Source organism: Mixophyes fleayi, chromosome 7, assembly GCF_038048845.1.
Source record: "Mixophyes fleayi isolate aMixFle1 chromosome 7, aMixFle1.hap1, whole genome shotgun sequence".
NCBI classification, from domain to species: domain Eukaryota; kingdom Metazoa; phylum Chordata; class Amphibia; order Anura; family Limnodynastidae; genus Mixophyes; species Mixophyes fleayi.
Window position 1 is genome coordinate 147,482,351 of NC_134408.1, and position 25,755 is coordinate 147,508,105.

Genomic DNA, 25,755 nt, shown 5'->3' on the forward strand with positions numbered 1-25,755 from the left:
GTATCACTATCACATTCCAGTCACTTACATTATATATATATATATATATATATATATATATATATATATACACACACAGTGTTGGAAGTTGGGAGGTATACAGAGGTCTGTCATGGTCTGCCACTGAGAATGGTGCAATTTCCCTTTATTACAGATCTTGGAGGCAGAAGTTGCATTTAATTGTCAGTGTAATGCTGGGTGACAATGAAACATTACAGTTTCCTTCATGGAACTGTGAGAATAACAAATACTCATCATCTATTTGTACAGCGCCACTGATTCCGCAGCGCTGTACAGAGAACTCACTCACATCAGTCCCTGCCCCATTGGAGCTTACAATCTATATTCCTAACATACACACACACAATAGGATCAATTTGATAGCAGCCAATTAACCTACCAGTATGTTTTTGGAGTGTAGGAGGAAACCAGAGCACCCGGAGGAAACCCACGCAAACACGGGGAGAACATACAAACTCCACACAGGTAAGGCCATGGTCAGGAATTAAACTCATGACCCCAGTGCTGTGAGGCAGAAGTGATAACCACTGAGCCACCATGCTGCCCAAATACTGAGGATGATTTATGAACATCTGTAGGGCTTAAGCCGGTCTGTGACGTCATGTGACTATTTTCTGTGACTGTCCCAGTTTTTATCCTGCTTGGCATTTTGTCGGACCTGACGGCGCATGTTTTGATTTGGATTCTATACGCAATTTCTTGTGCATTTGTCGCCATCAAACATCTGCAGATTGTGGCACAAATCATCTGCTTGAATGGACCATGCACATGTAAGATGGATGTAAGGACCTTTATGATCACTGAGCACAGGGATTGTAAGAAAATGTTCTTACTGCAAAATCACTTTTTTTGAGGGGGGGTTGCAAATGACCGTTAGAGTCAGGAACAGAGTGAGCATTTGTGGGAGGTGATGACCGCAGTGAACAGCGCTTGTTATGGGAAAAATAAAATATACAGTTATTTGAAGATAGAGTTCCCAGTGCTGTCTGGGGATATATTTCTAAGCAGCGTGTTCTTATTTTCTGTCGCTTGACGGAGATATTAGGTATAAAAGTGAATCCTCCCTAATAGTATTTCAAGGACGATGGACACACTACACGACATCCTTGTTCTCCTTCTATAAGTAGACATACACAATTTTTTTTATTTTGGATTTACCTACGTATTTTGCCCTGGGAATCATACGGAGAATACAGTATCTTAGGATATTGTCATCGCTATACACTGTGTTCTGCCGACAGATCACAACAGTGCTCTGGTTTGGCAAATATTTGCTGCTTGTGATGATTTGCTGGGAGCACACGTACAGGACATCACTAAGTTGCCCTTTTTCTATGTGAATAACAGCATTTTTTGCTTATCCACTTAGAGAAGCAAAGATAGCTGGATATATGTACATATAAAATAAATGGACAATAGTACAGTTGTAAACTTTTCTTTAGCACATTAATTAACTAAATGCCATGTTGTGACTCCATAAAATTTAATAGATAAAGCATGACATAAAAATCAACCTTAGTAATAAAAAAATATATCAAGTTTCCTGAATAGAGGTCATCAGCACGACGTGACAGCATGACGTGACAGCACAGTGTTATGTATGTCATGTAAACCAGATACCCCAACTATACTCACACTATGTTACCCCATACTCTATACCTGGCTGTGTTGTGGAGTCCTACATGAAATGCCTTTATGTCCTTGCCGATCAGAAACCTGAATCATCATCATCGTCACCTTCTATTTATATAGCGCCACTAATTCTGCAGCGCTGTACAGAGAACTCACTCACATCAATTCCTGCCCCATTGGGGCTTACAGTCTAAATTCCCTAACATACACACAGACACACAGCCGAAGGTCAATTTGATAGCAGCCAATTAACCTATCAGTATGTTTTTGGAGTGTTGGAGGAAACAGGAGCACCCGGAGGAAACCCACGCAAACACGGGGAGAACATACAAACTCCACACAGAGAAGGCCATGGTCGGGAATCAAACTCATGACCCCAGTGCTGTGAGGCAGAGGTGCTAACCACTGAGCCACCTTGACAGCCCCAATAACTCAATGACTAACAGGATTCTGACCAAAGGATTGGTCCTTTGGTCAGAACCAGCAAAGTTTGAATTCTAGACTTTTATTTTCCTTATTGTTCTATGTCAGAAAGAATATTTAGTGTGATGGGAGAATGGGACTATTTATAAATCTTCGGCAATAAGGTAAGACTTTTTTTTGACGTATCACCACAAAATATATCGCTTAACAAACCCACAGAGACACTGAAACAGAGAATGCAACAATACAAAATTATACAATAAGCAGAGTTGCAAAATCTGAGGTTATATAAAATAACATCAATTAAACAAAAAACTCAGTATGAAGTTTAACAGAATGGGGTAGGGGCCGGGGTGGTGCTGGTGAGGAGGGGTGGGGGGGGGGTGCCCCCAGAATATATTGGGATGAGTAATGCAGAAAGATGCAAAGGGGCAAATGGTTCTCACTGCTTAGGTTATGTGACCGTAATATTCAGGGGAGTTAATTAATTCACTGAGTCTGACGGTGTTTTGAAGGAATTGGACAAATAGTGTAACGATAAGTCACGAAACTTGGTATTATAACTCTAGATCTCCGGGCCAGTATTAGCCCAGACTCAATCCTCACACAATCTCATTGTCCATGGAATGGGGTATTTGTTCGGCACCTGTGTACTGGCTTCTATGTATGAGGAACCCTTGTTTCATACAGTGAATACATCCCATCATGCATTGCATCACCCCATACGTCTTCACGATGGTGACTTACAGGCAAATGGACAATTTTTTATTTCAGCTAAATGTTTTCTTAAAAGTCCACTTTTATCCATACTAAAGAGTTGGCCAATGCACCCAGTGTAGGAGAAACAGCGATGACAATTGCAATTTAGTCTAGGCTCATTGGGAGTCACGCTGTTTTAACAAAGTACCAACACACACATTTTAAAAAAGTCTAGGCCCGCAACTTGGGTAATACTGACAGTAGTTTGCTAAATTTTCTTTGACGTATTTCCTTTTCTTGCTGTTTGAATGACAGAAGAGTTCGTCAGATTCTCTGCAATGTGTAACCACCAACTCCCGTTTAGATGTGACAAGTAATTTGCCAAATTTCTGTTTGTAGCATTTCAACTAATTTACTGGATTTGCATGACATTGAATTGACGCTACACTGTGGCGGAACTACAGCATAGCTCCCAACATGTCTGGTCTCTGGCAGTGGGACACTGGTCATGGCACAAAGGGGGTGTGGCTATGACACTGCAGGGGCGTAATGTTTTTTTGTGCCAGTCAGTGCGTATTAACAAATACACCAATTGAGATCACTGTATATTTGTTTTTATACCCCTATAAAGCTAATGGAGCTAATGGTAATTACGGAATTTATTTTTTGTTTTGCGCCAGAGCATATTAACTGAACGTATCGGCTGAGACCATCTTGTGTGTTTGCAGGGAATTACCCGTTATATTTCCCCTGGGTGCAAGTGCAGAAAGCAATTGATTTTTTGCAGCAATAGTGTTGTAGTGCTGTTGTAAAATATGTAATATAAAAGAAAAGAATAGATAAATTAAGCAGGTGACATTATTTACACAGCTACGTAGCTGGTGCTGCACAGCAATATACAGTAGTCTGCATTACTAATAGTCCCAGAGCATCCACAGACATTGTCCTGTAATACAATCCAGGGTATAGGCAAACCGAGGGGGTTTTCCTAGTGCCCGGAAACCCCCCTCCAAGCCTGGGGCACTGTATAATTGAGGTGGCTGGACCCTGCCCCCACTTCACACGGCTCTGCTCGAAAAGAGAGAGCTGCGTGCACCTAACAGTAGTGCACACAGCATTGCCCATGTATATTATGGGGAAAGGGAGAGTTGGAGAGCAGCCAAGCACTGTCTAAAATTATAGCAACGCCCCCATGCATGCTGGTCACGCCCACTGGCGTTTGCCCCTGCAAGAGGCTGTAAACTCCTTTTATAAGACTATTGTCATGTGACATTTGTTGATGCTTGCTGATTGGCTCCTTTACGTTCCATGCACTGTGATTGGTGGAATCCTCCAGTGAGCATTATTTATCCAGCCAATTATTGGCGAATCAGGAACGTATTTGGCTGAATTTCAAAATCAAAACTATTCGCCCATCTCTACTGGTAACGTTCTGTTCCCTATGGGGATCCCTATTTTCAGTCAGACTTTGCTGCTCTGATGCATTTAATCACCTAAAAAGTGATGCTTTCCCGGTGGACCCCGGGGCACTAATTTCCAGAGAGTAAGAATAATAAAAAGAGTTGTTATGTGCAGTTCACCTGTACTGAAGAATAGGGATATTTTCATGGACAAACAATTAAAAACTGGGACTGTCCAAAGGAAATAGGGACAGTTGGCAACTATGCTTTAATATCAACATTAAAGATTACACAGCCCCTGATTTTCCAAACCGCAGCAGGTAAAGCTAACGGTATAGAGAACATGTCTGCAATTTAAATCACAAAGGGACGTAAAAAAGTGACTATCGGGAATGGTGAGAAAAGATGTCATTCCTCTAGCAGGGGGTCGCGTTATTTCCACACGGACGGATATGCCAGTTCAGCTCTCAGACTGTGCCAAGCATCTTGCTAATGGGCACGTATGAGAGAGCAGAAAATAGAACTGCTGTCTGCTGATGGTGATGAAACGGCTGATCTCTGGATAGAAGTGCAGCCGAGAGCTGACCTAGCGTTCAGCAGACAGTGCTGCGTCACAGCTGACTGCTGGATGTCAGACGGCCTCTTGTTCAACATCACTAATGTGGAGATTTCTGAGAAGTAACATGTGGAAGAAACACAGGAGTGCAGAACTCTAGGGTTAGCAAACATCATTCGTACCACCGCAATCCATCCCTTCGCTCACGCCAGCCCAGGATGGTGATAGCAGAATACATAGAATGAAAAAAAAGATTTGCTTTATTTATTTATTTAAATTAAGCATTTTTAAAATCATAACCACTAGACAATTATTGATTTTTAAAGATATTTTCTGAATAGTTTTTTTAACATTTTTTATTTATTCATTTATTTTTTTACAAGCTTCTCCAGCTAAATTGTGATAAGCGGCAGCGATAGAAGACCTGCGTTATGTGTGATCAGTGCTTTAGTTCTCCCTCTTTATAAGTGGCAATAGATTGGGGATGGTAACAGGTAGTAAACCTAGTTCCATGTTTTAAAATGATTAAAAATATAGCACTAGGGCAGATGTAGGCAACCTATGAAACTCCATCTGTTGTGGAACTACAAATCACAGCATGCCATACAATTCAAAACATAGATATCAAGTTCTTCCTACTTCTCTCTTCTGTACTGAGAGCCTGTACCTTTATATTTGTGAATATTTCATTGTGTCTAGCCATAGTAGGTCAACCTGTCGTTTAAGTTTAGTTGCCCTTTAAAGTGATTTAATTAGACTTGAGAAAATTACTTTTTTTCACAGTGCCTCGTTCATCCTGGAAAAGCATAGAAAAAAAAGTGCAAGCTGTACATACAGGTCCATATGAATAGGTTTAATCATACATACACACATATATATATATATATATATATATATATATATATATATATATATATATATATATATATATATATATATTGTAACAAAACCGCACCCTTCTCATGGTACTTTTGTCAGAAAACTTCTTGTTTTAAATCAAATATATTTATTGTTTGCATCACAATAAATAACAGTTTTTCTGTCAGGATGACACCAGCAAGCAACTACCTTTTGCCTGCACCTCCTGGGGACCCTAAACACTAACTAGACACAGACCAGCTCACTACTGACTGGCCAACTAGTTCAGCATCAGTCACCTCTAACAAGAGCACAACTCAGGATTAAATACCCATGTCTCCTCCCACAGGTTTGGATGACTGACAGGCGACACTCCCACCTTGTCTTTAAAGGAAGTTCTCGCAGGTGTTCTGTAACACCTATTCAGTACAGTCACCCCTATCAGCCCTGCTGCTAGCTGTGGATACAAACGCTTAACAGCATATTAACAAATCACATTTTACATTTACTTTACCACATGTCTCTGACCTGTACATAACTGAACTTAAGCACAGTGCTACACCTGTATATAACTTGGTTTACAGCCTTTTATCTGCAGACAGTTAACACCATAGCTAATTCCACTCTGAGAGGCCTGTGGAAAAACACTCCCATTGCCACAATATATATATATATATATATATATATATATATATATATATATATATATATATATATAGTGTAATAGGAGGACATTGAGTTGCTCTGTAATTATTGGAATTTGCAAGAATTTATCAGGGTGTCTATAAAACTCCAGTTCACGTTGTTTAAATATTTTAAATAGAACAGGTTCCTTGTTTTTCACAGTCAAAACATTCGCCTGAAACCTGTTTTTTAGGACAGAGAATTTATGTTCGACCTCGGAAGTCGACGGCTGTGTTAAATGGAGTGTCTAAAATCTTGGCTGGGCCGTGCAAACAAATAACAAAACTCAGGCATTTAATCACCAGGGCTGAGGAGACACTTTAGAACTTCAGTTTTGTATTTTCTTAATTTGATTTCCAAGTAAAACAAAGATATGAAAAGAAAAAAAAAAAAAAAAGCAGGACCCCACCCTAAATAACATCCGTTTGTCAGAGGTCTGTTTTCAAAGACTCAAAACAGAACTTGTTTTATGTAATAGTTTTGTGCACGGTCCCTTGATAAAAGGGACGGTGTTTGCAAGGCCGAGAAATTTACATTATTGACTCTAGGGGGGTAAATGTATCAAACATTCTAAAAAGGAAAAGTGGAGGTGTTGCCCATAGCAACCAATCAGATGCTAGCTATCATTTATCAAGTGCATTCTAAAGAATGAGAGCTAGAATCTGATTGGTTGCTATGGACAACAACTCCAGTTTTCCTTTCTAGAAGGTTTAAAAGCTAATTGTAAATGGTGTTTTGCATACAAATGAGCCTTATTGTATTATGGAACTGTATCATGTTGGGCTTATTGTACTTTTTCATGTATACAATTTTCATGTATACAATATAGGGTAAGTGCATACCAACAGTCCCAATTTTTTTTTTTTTTTTAAGTCCTTTTTGGATCCCAATAATGGGTATGGCCAAGTGGAAAACTTGTGTGGACCAGTGGTCAAAGTGAACCAGTATACAACAGTATGCCATACCGACACTTCTTCACACTGCTCAGTCTAACTCACAACTTAGTGACCCATTGTCGCAATCAAATATGTCTCCAATGCAGAAGACACAATGGCGGAGCTATTTTCATAGGCCTCGGGGCATTTTGGTCTCCATTAAAATGGCTGCCGCTTGTATAACTCAGACTAGTAATAGAGACACAGTGTAAGATAGAAATGAATTCACCTGAAACTGGTGTTCTGACAAAACTTTATTTAGGAACTTTCCCTCAGCAAAATGAACAAACCAGGAGTAATATAATGTAGTGATATAACTAAATAGATCTTGCTACAACTCATAGGGTAATAAATCAGTAGGCGGGCAGCATCAATATGGTGGCACAGAACAGCAGGGGCACTGAGAAGGGGGGGTGTATAGGGGCAATAGAGGAACGGCAGGCTGTGCAAGCAGCGCGGCTGTACTGTGTCCCCCCATCCGAGACCCTCACTCGGCCCTCAAAACAGCGGAGGACTTTTTTTGAGCCACTGAATGAGCAATGGCTTCGCAATTATCGCATTTCAGATCCTTGTAAGTGCACAAATAAATCAATGCATACACTAAATCCATGAATACATAGTGACAGAACAAGGTGTGTTGACAAACAAGGCAGAGCTCATCCCTCTAAGCCTCCAAGAATATTCCAAGTGCAATCTCTTGCTTTCACTACCAAAGACACATTGTGCAGGTAACAATCATTGCGAATAATGGTCAGGGATAGAGTTGAAATTGAATACACAGTTCCCCTATTGATACCCCAAAGCTCGTCCACCACTGATTATATTCAGTGCTGGACTTGCAAACCCCCAAAACCCAATTTCTCTGCCTTTTTTGCCTACCCCTCTGCCCAGGCCTTGTAAGTACAGCAACTAAACTAAAGGCTGCTAAGTTCACTTTGACTGGTTCCCTGGCTGTCAGTCTGTCCCTTTTCCTGACACTAATGTTAGAAAATACAGCAGGAAATCACTCGGATCCTTTTTAATTGCTGCAACGTTAATAGTTCCCCAATTCATTGCAGTTCTTAACAAGACCCCGTCTCTCTCTTTCTCAACCTGACATTGAAAACAATCTCTGGAATTCTTAACTCCAGCATTCAGCTGTCACATCCTTAACAAGCAGGATATGAACCAGGCATTCAGTATGAATTTACCTTGGCTCGAGATAAGGTATGTGCCACATCATTCAGCCTAAACATGGGGTTCAATGTGCTGGGACCATCTGGAGTGCAGTCATTGTGCAGCGTTTGTCCACCGCTCCAGAAATAACATCATTAAGAATTAAATGGTTACCTTGCAGATGAAGCGCCACCATACCGTGCTCTCAGAGACTTTGCTCCTCTCTTCAACAAGTGATATCACATGCAAAGTATTTACAGCAAGATAATTAATAGCTGCTGAGATGGATGACATAGATTACATTATTAAACTCCAAAAATGGATCCGTTCCAAGGATAAGCTCGCTGCCTTCTCACTGCAACGGGAGAAGCAAACAACATGGGAAAACATTATTAAAAAGTCAATTTTTTTGCAAAGCAATTATTAACCCAGAGGAACAGTACAGTATCTCTAAATGACATGCTTTGTATCTTAAGATCTTGCAATTAGGGTGTTTCTGGCAAATTGTTAGAAAGTTATGGGATCAGTCGGAACGCTCGGATAGGGAAATAAAAGTTTCATTGTAATTTGTGAGCATTTTGCGCTGCTTGGTATTGTCGGCTCTTTAAAGAAGAAGCTGTAGAGTTAAAAAATATTAAAGGGACTTTTTATATATATTTTTTAAATCTCTCACGTTTTCACAAGTAATGCGGAATAACAACACACTAAAATGTTACAGCTAAAAATTTACTTCCGAAAAAAAAGTAGAGCTAAGGTATTTTCTTGGAAAAGTAAGACTAAATTACTTAGCATCATGGGGTAAATGTATCAAACATTCGAAAAAGGGAAGGTGGAGGTGTTGCTTATAGCAGCCAATCAGATTCTGGTCATCATTCTGTAGAATGTACTAGATAAATGATAGCTAGATTCTGATTGGTTGCTATGGGCAACATCTCCACTTTTACTTTTTAGAAGGAGTTATTTTGTATCCGGAAACACCAAACAGGTACATCCATACATTCAATGCTGTTGTGACACTAATAAAGTAGTCTTGGCACTCTTAGCATAGAAGAGGGTGTCAAAAATTAAACAAAAAACAAACTTGGTTTAGCTAATGATAGCACAGTGTCGTCCATCAATCCCTGGGTGGTTCCCAGTACTTTCAGTCTATCTGCACAACAATGTCTCCCTATTACAGTGAGAGCTGCTTGTGCATTTTTAATGCACAAGCTGCCAGCTGAGATTCTCCCATGCACCAGTCCTCTGGCAAATGCCAGGTTTTCCAGATACCCAGTGCAGGCCAATATACTTTTAATTTGGACATTTTGAAATACGCTCACTGGTGACTGCTTACTTCATGCCGGTGAATATGGTCCTAGCGCTATCTATCTCTCCTGCGCCATGCGGTTCAAATTCGAGCCTTATATGAGGGGAAATTCAGATCGAACCTTTAAAACGGAGCAGAACGATCTAAATGACCTTAATAGGGAATTGCAGAATAGTAATCAAAGACGTATATTAGTATTGATCTAAAACAGTTCATTACTTTTTCTCTATTATTAATTAGAATTAGAGATGCTCAGGCTCGGTTCCTGGAGAACCGAACACACCCGAACTTAGGGGATCCGAGCTGAGTCGCCTCTGTACTGTCACGCGCACTTGGAATCGAAAGCGAGGCAAAATATCATCATTATGTCGTCGGATCTCGCGATTTTTGGATTTCATTTTAAGATCCAACATGACAGTGGGTGGGAGAGAGGTCAGACCCAAGGACAATTCCATCTTGCACCATTTTTCTTTTCTGCCACTGCTGTGTGCCAATGTGTCCTAGATGTGCTAGGAACTGCTGTGTGTTTGTGTCATTGCTCTGTCGCTTACCATCCAGCCAGGTCGCTGCAGTATTTGTCCGAAAGTGTATGAAAATAATATTGTGATCTGTGAGGTGGTCTAAATTGACTGCAAATGACTTGAAATTAGTGTTATTGAGATTAATAATAATGTAGGAACAAAAAAAGAGCAAAAATATGTGATTTTAGAATATTTTAGTTTTTTTTCTAAAAAATCCAAAACCAAAACACATGAGGGCAGTTTTGCCAAAACCAAAACCAAAACATGAAGCTAATCCAAAACCAAAACCAGTTCACGGGGGTCAGTGAGCATCTCTAGTTAGAATATAATCAATCATAAAGCCTAAGGCAGCAAAATTGGCACCAAGCACTTGAGTTCTATTGCACAGGTATTATTTGCACTATTCACAAACATCTTATATAAAATGTTCTAGTTTTCGTTGGAAATACGGATGCTGACGTAAACTTAGTTCTGAGTTTGGACTCTTTTTTTTTCTTCTTAGGAATGCCTTAATTACTTTACTCCCTAAACTGGGTTTCGGTCAGCACTATTTCTGGGATGACATTATAACAGAGAGAAGCCTTGCAATGTTCATTAAAACATACACGTACTGTTTCAAGGGATCTAGGAGGAACCCATTAACAGTCCTTAACATGCTACGTAGAGACCTAAAGATTTCAGAGGTCAGACTTGAAATATAAGGTCAGAACTTTGATGGGACATTAGACATCCCCGGCAACTTGTATTACTTTGGAATGACAGGACATAAATAGTTCATCCGAACTCCTGTTCTATGTGTCTGTCTGCATAGACCTTCTTATCTTTTAGTTTATTTTTACTTTGGCCCGTTCTGTTGTGGAGTCTGCAACACAGTCATCTGACTTATATTTTCATCCCTGCGGTCGTTCTGTGTAAGAGATATTTAAAATTAGTCATCCTCCATTCACTTGGTGGGGGCGCTCTCGAAAATAGCGCCTACCGGTTATTCTATCGTGTGTCTCTATTCTGTGGGTTGGGTTCTTTAATCTCTAGCACTGTGTACTTATCTCTCCTTGGTTTGGCTGTATTTATATTTATCCTTTAGGGACATGTAATACATATTAAATCCTTTATATAAATGTACAAGACAGCAACGCTGCTTCGGTGGCGTGACCAATGTCATTAATAGCTTAGATTAAAAAAAGACAGTATGGCATCCTTTGAATTTCCATTACCAGCCCTGATGGCTAGCGTTACGTTGGAGAGATCAGTAGTGTACGACACCTTACTATGAAAACTGGGTTGATCAGTCTGAGTTTAGCGGGTACACAAAATTCATTGCAACTCTTTCTTGTAACCATAACCAGCCCCCAGGACTGCAAAGTGCAGAGATTGTTTGTAGCCAACTTTTTTGCTGGTGGAAACTCATTAGGACCCTTACAGATGGCTCGGTTTGCAGGATTCTAGGAAGACTAGATGCATAAGCATGGAGCACCTGTCTGTGCTTTAGTAGTTGCACTTATCTCCTAGTGACGGCAGGCGAGGTCACCAGAAAGACAGCTGAGGGACAGTGAAGCGGACAGCCACGTCTTGTGGAGGCAGGGCATAGTGGCGTGGAGCGAGAGCTACAGTGATGGGTATAAGGATATCACTTAGGGACTAGAGTCTATTTAGGACTCTGGTTTCCCACATTTGAAAGCAGGTCTGCCATTCTTGCCAGGGACCCAGGACAGGAGAGGAGAAGGTTCCAGGTTCCTCCAGCATTCCTGGGAGCGGTCTCCCAGGAAGTAGCTACGACGACCAATTGTTATTAAATAAGAGTTTGAGTAGTGCCCAGACCCGGGAGGTAAGAGGCGGGTCCTCGACCGCGGAGTGGTCACGGTGCATGCTGTGAGGCAATATATATTATAGCCCTGTGGAGTAAGCCAAAAAGGGGGATGTAATAATAGCTTGGGTACATGGTATGGAGCCACATGGTACAGGATATATAGTACAAGGGGAAGAAGTACCACTTGTAAAGCTCTGAATGTGGGAAATGTTTTAAGACCCTGTAAAGTGTCTCCATATAGTAAGGAGTGGTTGAGACAGAAGCAGTGTGACTGTCTTGTGGAAGTTACTGAGGATAAAGACCCCATCAGGACAGACCCCCTTGAAAACTGCTCCAATACTGGATATTGGGATGGCATTGTAAGAAGCAGCCTGGAATAACTTCAATGAGGGGGAAGCGCTGGAGAATGTCTGGTTTATGTTGGAGACATGCGAGAAACCTGTTTGCCTGGTAATGTGAAAATCAGAAGGAGGCAGTGGTATGTGAGCGGTCGTGGTACTACTGCTCCCAGCAGCTGGCATGTAAACTGACAACACTGATTGCTGTAACTAAGTACCATGCAGGTGAAGTGAGGAGACCGTGATAAAGTATGATGCTGACATCTACTAAGGAGCTGCAGGAGAAGTCTGGCGTTACATACTGGTATAACGTCATCATCGTATCTGCTGGAGGAGAAGGAGTGTTATAAACTTTTATATCTTGTTCGAACTGAGATGGTCTGCCACCCATTTTCTTGCTCGGCACCAACACGTGCCCCCCCCCCCCCCCCCATCCTCTGTCTCCACTGAGTTAAACCTGTGTTAAACACCAGAGTATTTTGGGGGGAGGGGAGGGCTCTAGTTTTTATTTGCCCGCTCCCACTAGCTAGCCCATATGGTAACCAGACCAGGCCACTGGATGGTCTTCACCAGCATTGTTGTGGGACTTTAGAGGCTACATTTAGCAACCTGTTGTTCAGCTTTAGTCTTTGCTAACCTGATTTCCTTTTTTACACATTTTGCTACATTTATTGTATTTCCAAAATTAATTACCAGTCCCTTCTAGTTTTAGCAGTTTTAAAGCTCCAATTTTTCCCGTAACTCCTCCAATACTTTCTTATTTGACCAAATTGATGGTCTTTTATTACTGGAAATTGTATTTCCATACTGTATATATTTGTATTTGTTTAAAAAAAAATTAATGTACTTTATCCGAGTCGATAAGCATCATTTTTTCTTTAAGTTGATCAAAATTTGCCCTTGTAAAGTTCATAGTTTTTGTATCTTCCTTACAAAATGATATATTGAAACTCAAATGTTACCATGATTATTATTGTCTAAATTCCCTTTCACTTGTACATTAGATATAATGTCCATTTTACTAGAGAGCAGGATAATGCTGAGTAGGACGTCTTTTCTTTAAGTTTAGAACCCAATTCCATTATTTCTATTATTGGCACCTGTGCCTGTCACAACTTTCTATGAACCAATTCACAATATGCCAAACACAAACACCTGGCAAACAGCAAACAGTGAGACATTCATGGTCCAGCCAGTACCTGCTCAGTAAGCAGCAACTTCCTCTCCACATTGTCAGTAAACCTCGTATCATCAGCTGTCTATTTAGATTTAGAATCTGGGCCTCCATAGGTGGACAACTAGCTCAGATGTTACAGAAGGAGTACTTGCCATTTATGGGTTGTTCTAGAAATTCATACATAGCACCAGGTATACACAGGCTGAGATTACCAGCCATGGAAAACATTCTGACAGCAATGTAGTTACTCTAAAATGAAAGCACTGAATATTAACTAGAGCTAATTAATGCAATATGAGTGTAGTAGTACTACAGGGTATTAATACAGTAGTGTTAGAGTACTGATAGACTACTAACAGCTACAAAGCAACTGAAAATTGATGTAAAAAAAAAATCAATAAGAGTACAAAAAAAAATCCCAACCTTTTGCAGGCAGGGACCCCTATCAGGACTATCAGGACAATTGCACTCGTCAGTCACTAGAACAATGAAAAATCGTGCAGAGCTAAGAAACTTTGCTTAGTTCAAAGAAAAAGTCACTTAAATAAAGAACTTTTAGAATATGTAATGTGATTAATCATATACATTTGCTGTTGTTTTTTTTTTTTATCATTTCTATGGTATAATAGCCTAGCACTTTTAAAGACTAATTTAACTTGGTTTTAGAAAGCAATAAAATCCAAGTTATTATGTATGGCTGGGTCACTTATACATAAGTTTCTGTATAAAGTTAGTGGTGCAGTTCACCGATGTATATCATTGCACATGTACTGATTTTTGTATTTGAAATTGATTCTGATGCAGTAGGCATATGTTGGAGGAAATGTATTTTTGTAAGAAAGAAAAAAAGTTAATCTCATGCTAATCAGGTCTTTTAAGTTGTGAGTGATCAAGACATCTTTTAGCCTAAATGCACAGGAGGAGGTTGTTAGACTTTCATCCTGTGTCTTACAGAGATAGAAAACCAAGTAATTTAGGAAATCACAGATTGATGTAAATTTTTCTATGTTTAAATTGCATTTAAATCCAAGTTTAGAGAACATATTACATCCTGATGCTAATCATTGAATGTAATATCTCAGACCTTGTGGTGCCAAATAAGAAAGGGGTCTGGTACTTCCTAGCAAATTTGTTTTTCAGAAACAGTATATAAAGAGCTCTGGTTTGTTCAAGTAATGTATTATTCCATCTGTCCTTCTGGATGATCACTATTACCTCCAACTAGTGTGTAATGGTTTTTGTAAGGACAACTTGAGCAAATAAACATCACTGCTTGAAGATTATGCCGGTCGCCTACTGCCTGATGTATCCTGTGACCAACAGATTACACTCTAATCCGTTCCCCGGCTGCCCTGTGTTGAACCCAGCGTCTCTGTGTCAACACTCTGTCCGCTACCCAGCAGTCCTGATCTATAGCAAGCGGTTAGGGGGTACCAGCCAACACACAGCAAAGAGGCGCTGTAGCAGCTATAACAGCTACCCCAGAAGTATTTACCGCAAAGGAGCCTAGTGGTGGCAGCGAGATTCTCTTACAACTATTGTGCAGTTGGCATTTGCAGTCGGTGAGTGTTTGGTGGCAAAGTGACACCAATAGGAGTGGTCAGTCGATTACTAATGGTAAGAAAGATACCCAGATAAACTGTGCAGGAAGAACATCCCATCATCCTTCTTCCCCCAATAGACTGGGTGGCAAATTAAGACCATCCCGTCTCAATGCAATTTCTGTGACAAAGTCACTAATGACCGAAAGTCCCGATGAGAAAGCAGATTTATGTGTACACACCTACACATTTTCTGTGATCTTCATCTCTCATAACCATCTGCTGAAAAGATTGTGACACTGTACAGGTATCTGCCTACACTGCCACATTTGTCGACATCGTTCCATCATCGATCGTGATTTTTACGAAGTTTGGAAAACCAACTCAAACGATAATTGCATAGATGTGTACCCAATTTAAGTAAATGAACCCTGAGCCAAACTGGTAAAGGTGACCGAAGGTGATTTCTAGAGTTAAATCAGCCATAACTGGTTACAGTTGCATCAAGCATGTGCCCAAAAAAGAAACAATGAGAAAGGTTCTGTGAGATTTCAGTACAGCTGAGAGCTCTTCACCTCTCCCTCGTCGACTGCCGACATCACAGGTCATTCCCAGAAAACACTGCAGGTGACATTCTGGAGCACCGCTAACAATCAGACACAGATTAATGATTTCAGTTCCATTACTTAAAGCACCGTCACCACCTAGACTGGTGAACATTTTTGTTCACTACTTTAAAATTTCTGCGGATGAGGGATGTGAGCAGGTGGGACCAATCAGAAGCCATAATGTCCATGATAGCATCTTCTCATTGGTCCTCCGGCTCACCAATGCTAAGCATCAGGTGGAGTGGTGTAAAGCACACCAATACTGGCCTGTGGAGCAGTGGAAACGTGTTCTGTGGAGTGATGAATCACGCTTCTCTGTTTGGCAGTCAGATGGGCGAGTCTGGGTTTGGTGGATGCTGGGAGAATGTTACCTGTCTGACTGCTTTATGCCAACTGTGAACATTGGTGGAGGAGGGATAATGATATGGGGCTGTTTTTCAGGGTTTGGGCTAGACCCCCTATCTCCAGTGAAGGGCAATCTTAATGCTTCAGCATACCAAGTCATTTTGGACAATTCTATGTTTCCAACTATGTGACAACAGTTTGGGGAAGGCCCTTTTCTATTCCTACATGACTGTGCCCCAGTGCACAAAGCAAGGACTGCAAAGACATGGTTTGATGAGTTCAGTGTGGAAGAACTTGACTGGCCCGCACAGAGCCCTGACCTCAACCCCATCAAACACCTTTGGGATGAGCTGAAACGGAGATTGCAAGCCAGGCCTTCTAGTCCAACAACAGTGTCTGACCTCATAAATACTCTACAAAATGAATGGGACAAATTCCCACAGAAACACTCCAAACATCTTGTGGAAAGCCTTCCAAAAAGAGTGTACGCTGATCACTGCAAAGAGGGACCAACTCCATATTAAAGTATAGATATTACAATGTCATTACAGTTCCTGCTGGTGTAAGGGTCAAGAGTCTGAATACTTTTATCATATATTGTACCTCTAAGGTGACTTCTAATTTACATAACAATTTGCTGTAGGGAGACCGTTATTCATTTTTATATGCAAGTTTTGCTAATGAACACAGAAGTGATGACATCAGAACTCACTTTTTATACACATATTATTTACAGGAGTTCATACAAATATTAACACCACTTCTGTATTATACATATATTGGCATAATTTGTGCATACTACTACTACTAATAATAATAATGCAAGACAGGCTATCTCTGAGATATGGCAGCACTCAGTGAGTAACGGAAAAGAGTCCCTCAATGTTTTCAAGAAACTTGTTTTGTACAATGACGTATTTAAACTCATTTCTCGTTTCCCCAGATCCCATTTTAAGAACATTATAGCTGCTCCTGTTGCATTTTCCAAGGGAAGGAACATTCCTATTTATAGTTTTTCCGTCTATCTGACTTGATAAACCAGATGAAATGTTCTCCCAGCGGACCCGTGCTTGCATCGCTTGACGTAACAATGAGCTAAATGTAATTGTTACTCGTGAAATTTCTCCAGGCACAAAAAAAACACATGTACTGGGCGGGACCCCGTTCTGGGAGTGCAAGGAAGCAAAGGGTTTTTATAGTCCATTAATAGCAGAACATGGAACATATCTTCAAATTACATGAGTCAGAAGAAAGACGAAGCCAAAGGCTACTCAAAGATAAAATGATCTTATAAAACTCTCTCACATTTCATCTCTCTCATACGCCTCTTCCTGGTAGCACAATATCTAGTCTTCTGATTAGATAACAAGTAACAGATTGCAAACCCCTTAATTTATCAGCAGATTAGTTTGCACTTATATTAATACCTAGTGTTTGGCTGCAAGTTTCATGATTCAATTTCAATACATTTGTATTTCCAGGTGCAAACATAGAACTGGAAACTAAAACTACAGTTAATGTTTCTTTAACACCTGTGAGTAGTCTAAGTGCCCCCATACATACCACTCGCTGCCCTGTGGGGGAGAGGGGAGGGGCAGGGGGCAGGGCAACGGGGGAGGGGGCATTTCTTACCTTTCTGTGCTTTGCCATCATAGTTCAGAGCCACAATCCCAGGACCAGGGGAGGGCTGGCAAATTTTGGCCCAGGGGCCTATTTTTAAGAACAAAAATGCAGGTGGCCCAGTGACCCAGTCCAAAGTAGCCCACTATGGGACCGGCCCGGGAGCCATAGGCAAACCGAGGGGGCTTTCCTAGTGCCTGTAACCCCTCTCCAAGCCTCGGGCACTGTATAATTGAGGTGGCTGGACCCTGCCTCCGCTTCACACGGCTCTGCTTGAAAAGGGAGAACTGCGTGCACTACTTGTCCATGTATATTATAGGGATAGGAAGAGTTGGAGAGCAGCCAAGCACTGTCTGATATTATAGGCCACGCCCCCATGCATGCTGGTCACGCCCACTGGTGGCGTGGTGTGGAAACCCCCTCTACAAATCCTGTGTTTGCCCCTGGGAGCATATGCCTCCCTGCCCCCCAGCCCAGCCTGCTCCTGCCCAGGACATCACATACATGGAGCAGCAGCAGCTAGTAACTTCACAGGCCTGAAATTGCCTGTTGAAAACTGAAAACTACACTATTGTTTCAATTTGACAGATAGATTGTGAATGCTTGACCTTTCTTAGTAACCATAGAAACAATCAGTGAAGTCCACAGTTTATTTCCATGGTTACAAATGTTGCTAAGCAAGGTCAGTTATTCATAATCTGCAACTATGTGTCCCTCAGTTTTCAACAGATGATTTCCAGCACAAGAATTAGGAATTATTGCAGTAGTTGTACCCAGCAATGTGCCCAGTGATGTTAACTAGGCAAAATATGTCTGAGTGGAATTTCTATTTAATAAAGCTGAAAGACCAGACGGAGTCCATCATCATCATCATCAACATTTATTTATATAGCGTCAGCAAATTCCGTAGCGCTTTACAAATGGGAACAAACATTAATGAGACAATACTGGGTAATACATACAGACAGAGAGGTAAGAGGGCCCTGCTCGCAAGCTTACAATCTATAGGACAATGGGAGTTAGAAGTTCATTTAATCTTTGATTTTTAGCCTCTAACATGACCCAATTCACTCATTATTAAATACTCTTCTCTTTATTTTTCCACTTATTTTCGTATTGCAGCTTTGTTGAATTAAGACATTAATTACTTTTTTTTACATCAATTAAAGTGGAATTGAAAAAATGTTAATATAAATATTACAGTAAAATGAAACGGTTACGTTGGAGGATCATTGCATGATAAATCTACATTTTTGATTTGGGGGCTCCAGTAGCTTTTTATAAAACCCCTACTTCAAGTAGACGGATGAAGGTAACTATTTGGTTATCATGAGTTCCAGTCCATGTTTGATATTTTCACAAAATTCAGGTCTCCCGTATTCCTGAAACATAAACCTGAGATACCGAGCAGCGTGATGTTTGCACAGTCCCTTATAGCCAGTCCTCTGATTATTTTGGGTGCCAAACAAGGCTGTATTTGGTTTACCATCAGACAATGTAGGAATAAGCCTGGGGCTGCGCTATTATAGGGGCAAAGTGGAAATGGTTTATGTAAATTTCACTTATTTTTCCCCCCCTTTTCTTTGTATGTTTTTTGGTATATATCCCCAGTAAAAATTAAGTAAGGGGGGGGTGTCTTGGAGAGAGGTGCAACATCATTTGGGGCACACAACAATCATATACGTCTCTGGTATAAAATGTAGCCATTTACATGCAAACAGATTTTTCTATTAATTCTGTTCTTTTAAGATAATCTGAATTGTTGGCACATTACAAATTTAAGTTGCAGATTTCCAGTGGCATACATTGGGAATCACTGGTGAAAATAAAGACTTATTTAAAAAAGGTGTCTTAGTTTACCCTTCCCAGGGGCAAATGCAGGATTTGTAGAGGGGGGTTTCCACCCCACGCCACCAGTGGGTGTGACCAGCATGCATGGGGGCGTAGCTATAATTTTAGAGCGTGCTTAGCTGTTCTCCAACTCTTCCTATCCCCATAATATACATGGGCAATGCTGCCTGCACTACTGTTAGGTGCACGCAGCTTTACCTTTTCAAGCAGAGCCGTGTGAAGCGGGGGCAGGGTCCAGCCACCTCAGTTATACAGTGCCCCAGGCTTGGAGGGGGGTTTCCAGGCACTAGAAAATCCCCCTCGGTTTGCTTATGCGTTCCACTGTCATATCTGATTGTTACAGAAATATCAACAATGATGTGTTAATAGTGCTTTGTGACATTGTGTTTTTTCTTAACCTCTTCAGAGTCACAGAGTGATACCGTTAGACACTGTCAAATACCCATATTTGTTTAATGCTGTTGACCTTTCGCTACCATCCAAAAGAAACAATTTTTTTTTGTGCACAGAAAAAAACAGGACGCTGAAACTGCGTCATGTGACAGAGTTTTCTTTTCTTTCCGTTTCAATTTAATATCTTTTCGTTTTGTCTGTGAAATGGAAGAGACAAATGGATTTCTATTTTGGAGAGGACTGTGGAACAGATGTACGATCGTGCCACTGCCAACACTGTCAAATGTCTCAGATGGAAAAAAGCTTAAAAGGTCTTGTGTTGGCAGCAGTCAGCCCAAAGAAACCAAGTGGATGTGATTTAAGATGACTCTACATGAACTGAAGTGTATGATAATGCGAGCACACAACTTTTTCTTGCATAACCGTTGTGTGATTCAAATACTGAATGCGACATTTCTGTACAGCGAGATGTTACATACGGTCAGTTGTGTGTCCATTTTTGGAAAAAGGGCCCTGGGCTTTGGGCAAAACATTAAGAGGGGTTCGTTAAACAAGTTCATGGTTGTTAGAACTGTATTCAAAGTAAACGTCACCCACCTATTGCGCAGTAATATTTTTTATTATTATTTTTGCATGAAGTTAGATTTCTTTTGAGAGGATATGAATATTCATGAGCACATATGAGAGAAATCACTGAAAAATTGAACAGAAATCGAGTTTAACAGCGTAAAAGAGCTGTTTTGCAAAGGTGTGAAGTTCGCCCGTATTCAATTACAAGCGGATCTGAAGACACGTTACCATTTTAATGCAGATATAAGTGTGCTCTGGCTATATAAATGCAGACACAACACAGGGAAAAAAATGAAATACATTAACACCTGTTAATCATGAATAGAGATAACACACACCGTTATATTTTTTTTTTACATGAAATACATTTATCAGGATGTTATAATGCCTACTGTACATAGAATGCATTTTTACAGTTTGTCTTAATTGCAAATATGGCTAATCGGCTGATGTGCTTGCGCTCAACCACGGCACACCCTACTGTACATTGCCTAAGTGCATACGTTCCTTCCCTCCCCTTGTATCGCCCTTCAAGTCGTAGGCTTCAGAAGTGACACAGATGAATTGTATGTGCTTTCGTCCACTGGCGCAAAGTCCGCTTCTAGCATGCGCAGAACAATTTGACACAAAATGCAGCACGAAACGGAATTTACGCTCTTTACTGAATCAAGGTCGCAACTTCAAGTTCTACATTTGCTTCTCTGAACACAGTTATATTGGGCTCCTAGCAATTTATTAATGTACAAAGGAGGTAAAATCAATAATGAAACAAAAACAGTGAAATATCTCGGTGTAATACGCATTTCAAACATGTTATTAAAGGGAACGTACACCCTAATGATAAACAGGGGTTACTTTTACAGCACTTTTCTATGAATCGTACAAAAATATATTCTAGGAATCTTTAAATGTATTAATATATTTGGTTGCTGGATTAGAGGCTCTTTCATGGTTCCTGTATAATTCTCCTCTGTGAGCCAAAAATGGTTAAAAGAAGTACATAGCTGTGCCAAGCTAAAGACTAAAACGTGATGTTTAATACAAATATAGAGATACACTCCTATGACTTGGCTTGTTCTGAGGCCTTTCTCCAGTGAGCAGGACCGTGGGGCTCTGGTCCTCCTGCTACATTAAGTATAACTAATACCTTGCTCATAGCTTTGGAGGGGTGATCTGGGCCTTATGCCAGTAGAAGGGCATAAAGGCCTTTCTGTTGATGGGATCACTAGCCTCTTGTTAGTGTAGGGACTGAGTGCTTTGCCGTCTAAATCGGAGACCCAAGTGTGCAGACTGGGATTCCTATGTACCTATTTCAACCCCATCCTGGCTACTAGCTTGGTTGATTTAGATCAGTGATGGGCAACATGTGTATCGAAAGCAGCATGTGACCCACCAAGACTTTTCCTGCGCCCCCCAGCTCTTTCCTGCTTTATGCCAGTCAGTTCCAGCTTTTATTCTTTAGATAATGTACCACCAAGCTTCACTCGAGGCCCACTTTGGACTCAGTAAGAGCTGGAGTCAAGGGTGAAGCTCTGCAGGTCATACAGTTGAGAACAATGAATTTTATTTTACTATTTGCTAGAGCAGCCGACTTCCACATCAAGTGGTCTTCTCCACATTAAGTGGTCTACTCCACATCAAGTGCTCTTCTCCACATCAAGTGCTCTTCTCCACATCAAGTGGTCTACTCCGTATCAAGTGGTCTTCTCCACATCAAGTGGTCTACTCCGCATCAAGTGGTCTTCTACCCATCGAGTGGTCTTCTCCGCATGGAGTGGTCTTCTCCACATTAATTGGTCTACACCGCATCAAGTGGTCTTCTCTGCATCAAGTGGTTTACTCCGTATCAAGTGGTCTACTCTACATCAAGTGGTCTTCTCCGTATCAAGTGGTCTTCTCTGCATCAAGTGGTCTACTCCGTATCAAGTGGTCTACTCTGCATCAAGTGGTCTTCTCCGCATCAAGTGGTCTACTCTGCATCAATTGGTCTTCTCCAAATCAAGTGGTCTTCTCCACATCAAGTGGTCAACTCCGTATCAAGTGGTCTTCTCCACATCAAGTGGTCTTCTCCGCATCAAGTGGTCTTCTCTGCATCAAGTGGTCAACTCCGCATCAAGTGGTCTTCTCCGCATCAAGTGGTCTACTCCGTATCAAGTGGTCTACTCTACATCAAGTGGTCTTCTCCGTATCAAGTGGTCTTCTCTGCATCAAGTGGTCTACTCCGTATCAAGTGGTCTACTCTGCATCAAGTGGTCTTCTCCGCATCAAGTGGTCTCCTCCGCATCAAGTGGTCTTCTCCACATCAAGTGGTCTTCTCTGCATCAAGTGGTCTTCTCCACATCAAGTGGTCTACTCCGTATCAAGTGGTCTACTCTACATCAAGTGGTCTTCTCTGCATTAAGTGGTCTACTCTGCATCAAGTGGTCTTCTCTGCATCAAGTGGTCTTTTCCGTTTCACACTTAGAGGTCATGCAGCACCAGCAGAACATCTGAGATCAGAGGAGGAGGTCCGTGCAGTCTGCACCATAATGTCTCCTTCCTTCTTCCTCCATGGGAAGAGCTACATGATTTCTACTTTCTTTACTAAGGAAAGGTAAGGAATTTGTAAACAGAGTTTAATTAGCCATTAGATTACTTTTGGGTGACTAGTACCAGCCTTTTGTGCAGTCAGTGGGACATGGGGTATTTGATGGGTGAGTGGGTTCTAATGTGTGTTATAGGGCATACAGTAGGTATGAGAGGTATTTTGTGGTAAATGGGATTCTAAAAGGCATATGGGGTGTTTTGGGTGAAGTGTGTAAGAATCTACGGGCGGTTTTGAGGTGAGTGGGTGGATTGGATTGGCATGTGGGAAAATCTGAAGGGTGTTTTAGAGTACTTGTAGCATCTATTATAAGGGCATCTGGTGTGTCTTTGATTAAGTGTATTACTTTAATTTATTATTGAGAATAAGGGTAATCTGAAGCCCTTTAAAGATTAGAGACCCTTGACGTGTGTCCGGTTGCCCATCACTGATTTAAATGCTCAGGAGAATGGTACAGAGGTCAATCTTCAGTATAATAGAAGAAGACCTTAAAGAACTTTACTAACTTGGGAGATCCATTCTCTGTGCATGCAAGTGGAAAGTTCACCAGAGATTGTGTGTTTGGGTCACACCAGCGTAGAGATGTGCAGAAGACCTTCGTTGGACGATTGAAGACTTTGGAAGTCAGATGGTTCTAGAGAACAGAGCCCCCCAGGTAAGTAATACACTATATTTTATCTCGGTTCCAATAGAGATTCTTAGAAGTGTTTCAAAGTGGTCCTAGAACCATTTTGTTAAGCCTGTTCTAAAGTTCTAAAATATGTGGTAAAGTTGTGACTAATAAAAATTGCGCTTAATTGGAGCAAGGTGAACAGGTTCTACCATGTTTGGTTCAAACATCTTCGAGTTAACATCTCAGGAGTTATAAAATACACATTGTGGTAGTTGAACCATATGCTAAGTTTGCTAATTTTGAGATGATTAAGATTCAATGTCTGGTTTGGACTGATCCGATCAAGCTGGCTTGAGCATCTCTAAACTCAACACAGCTAAGGACCGGCCTGGTTGGGAATTGAACTCAAAACCCCAGTGCTGTGAGGCAGAAGTGCTACCCACTGACCCACCATGGTGCCCATGACAGTTGAGTGAGGTGGTGGTCATACCACTTGGTATGTAATGTCTTGTATCATACACAAATTGCAGACAGTAGGTGAGACTGGACCACCGAGTAGCAGGAAATGAAAGTTCATTTTTATACCAGTGTAAAATAATACAAGATGAGATCTACCCCTGAGATCGTACATCGAGCCTAGCAATCCTGGCAATCTAAATTGAATTTATTATGCTTTTATAATGTACCAACATGTTCCACTGCACTATACAACGGTGATAGTTACTTTTTTATAATCACTTTAGCTTCAAAGTGCCCCAGTTTCCAAATGGCTGCTTTTGCAATGAACATTCTCCTCTCAGCAAAATATTAAATTACTCTCTCATATCCTGGTTCTCTGGGCAGAGCCCACACTAGCAGCTGGCAGAAGCCGTTATATTGTGCCAGGTAACTCCAGTATTACCCAAGCCGTTTTACAAGGATACAAGACTCGAATTATAGGAATAAAGAAAACGTTTTAGTTTTCAATGGGCTGGGCTTGAAAAACACTGAAGCATTTTTATTAAAACAACCCCCCAAAAAAAAGAGGAGCATAGAACTAAGTGCTTTACAAAAAGAGACATTGTGCACTTGGGTTTAGCCGTTGTATCGGATGCCAGCAAGAGCTGTCAATCATTCAACAAAAGTGAAAGGAGCAGCTAAAGTTTCTGCAGCACAAAGCAGACCCTGCCATCTCCAGGTGAACATTGTATTACTCTTATTATGTATTTATTAACAGTTTTTTATATGGCACATATATATTACACAGTAATTTACAGAGAATATTTAGTTATTCACATCAGTCCCTGCCCAAGTGAATCTATATTCCTGACCACATGGACACATACAGGGTTTGGAGTGTGAGAGAAAGCTCAGTACAGGTTACAAAAACCCTTTGGTTGTCAATTTTTTTTTAACCCTTTATAACACAGCACTGCATAATATGATTGGCACTATATAAATAAATTATTGAAGACAACCACAAGGACCACTTATGATAGCCTACGTCTTTGGGAAGAAAAAGGGGTGTGTGATGGGCGGACACTGCTGGGAAATACTCAAAATAGGCGGTTACCTCCAAATACGTCTGATTCATACTCTGCCGCACGCAGCAATTCACCTAATACCACTAAAAAAACACTTACCCTAGCCCGGGATCTAGCGCTGGATAAACACAGCTGTCACTCTTATCATCTGATCCCACAGCCGACCAGACACCTGCATACACTCCTCTTATTATAAAACACTTACTGATGTACATTTACAATTGTTGGGAGTTTAAAATAGTTGTGAATGGTTCTATATATATCTAAAATATACTTGCCTAGTCTCCCGGAATTTTCGGGAGACTCCCAGAAGAGCAGGTAATTCTCCCGCATCCATCCTCAATACCAATTTTTGTTACGGCAGTGGTGCCAAAATGACGCAAATCGCCATGCCCCACCCCCTTTTGCCCTCCCACCAACCCTCTTCCGGGATCTTCCAACCACGTATGATTTGTAATATTAATTTATTTACCTGCTTTTTTTTCTTAGGTATATTTTCCCTTACTTATACTGGGCATTTTTTATGTCTAAACTGCATTTAATCATTTATGTGTCACATTAACAATGCTTCTCTATTTTAAAATGTTATGTGACT

General features: G+C 40.9%; 1 long non-coding RNA gene across 1 annotated transcript in view; it reads right to left on the bottom strand.

Annotated features, from left to right (window-relative positions):
- Positions 1-17,715, bottom strand: part of LOC142097095 (uncharacterized) — a 44,133-nt gene extending 26,418 nt beyond the window's left edge. The window contains exons 1-2 of the long non-coding RNA XR_012678123.1: positions 17,639-17,715; positions 8,538-8,718 (exon numbers count right to left, since the gene is read on the bottom strand). This is a non-coding gene — a long non-coding RNA (uncharacterized LOC142097095). The remainder of the gene's footprint in view (positions 1-8,537; positions 8,719-17,638) is intronic.
- Positions 17,716-25,755: the final 8,040 nt, after the last annotated feature.